The sequence below is a fragment of the Galeopterus variegatus genome, unplaced genomic scaffold (assembly GCF_000696425.1).
Source record: "Galeopterus variegatus unplaced genomic scaffold, G_variegatus-3.0.2 Scaffold13617, whole genome shotgun sequence".
Taxonomy (NCBI): domain Eukaryota; kingdom Metazoa; phylum Chordata; class Mammalia; order Dermoptera; family Cynocephalidae; genus Galeopterus; species Galeopterus variegatus.
Window position 1 is genome coordinate 32,967 of NW_007739728.1, and position 1,446 is coordinate 34,412.

Here is a 1,446-nt window from a genome sequence, read left to right on the forward strand (position 1 = left end):
GTGGCTTTGCTAGCATGCCAAAGTTAGGAATCCATAGGTGAAGATGCCCTGCAAGCCCCAAGAAAGAAAGGATTTCACCCTTTGTGGTAGGAGTATGGAGTTCAGAAATTAGACTCTTGAACTGAAGGAGAATTTGGGCCTTGTTGGGGGACACTTGATATCGCCTGGAGGCCAGGAAGTTAAGGAGAGCAACAGTGTGGGCCTGTGAATCCTCATAGGAGGGGCTACAAAGGGGGAGGTCATCCACATATTGTATTAAAGTGCTAGAGGTTAGGGGAAGTTCAGATAAATCTTGAGCTAAGGCCTGGCTGAAGAAATGGGGGCTATCCTAAAACCCCTAAGGTAGTACTGTCCAAGTAAGTTGTTGGGAACAATGAGTGTCAGGATTAGTCCTATACTAAATGGTATGAGCTGTTAGGCTTTATAACCAGAAGGACAGATGTATTACAACAAGAGTGGGTAGGCAGTAAGAGATGAGAAGTAAGGAGTTTGTGTACAATGGGTTTTAAGCCTATTAGGTGTTTGTTAGTGATGGGGTACTGTGGGACATCAGGGAACGAAGAGGGGTTCAGCAATTTTACAAGGATAGGGGAATGGTGCATAGCAATGGAGGGAGAAGAAGCGTCCCATACTAGGGATTATACTTGTCTGAGGGGGAGGGGAAGGTGGAAGCCCCAGAGGCCAGGTCTGTAAATCAAGTGTGTAATCATGTTACCCTGGAGATCTTGATCCCCATGGCCAGCCTGGTAGCTCCAATTTGGGTCCATGCAAGGAACAGCAACAGTTCCCACAGGCTGCCTACTATTTTGAGCAGGTACCTGAGCCGCCATCCAGACCTGCTACTTGTATATGGACTTGGACAATTCCTCCCATCCCAGGCACTTCACGCAAGGGTTATAAAAACTGGAGCTGAGGTGGGGTTGTTACCTGACGAAGTGGGAGAAGGGGANGAAAAAGGAAATAAAACTGAATTATGAAAATTACTTGATTAATCTGAAAGAAGGCAGAAAAAGAAGAAAAGCGGAACAATGCACAGCTGGCATAATAGAAATCAAACAGAATGATGATGGACAAACCTAATATATCAATAATCACATTTAATGAAAATGGTCTATACTCAATAAAAGACAGATTGTCAGACTACATAAATAAAGCAAGACCCAACTATATGCTACCTATAAGAAATGCACTTTAAATATAAAGACACAAATTGGTTTTAGGATGGAAAAGACATGCTGCATTAATGCTTGACAAAAGGCGGCTGAGCAGGAGTGGCTTTATAAATACCAAAGTAGATTTCACAGCAAAAAAATATTACCAGCAATAAACTAGGTTATTTCATAATGATACAAAGTTCAATTAATCAAGAAGACATCACAATGCTAAATATTTATGCATCTAACAGCTTCGAAATACATGAGGCAAAAATTGATCAAACTGAAAGAA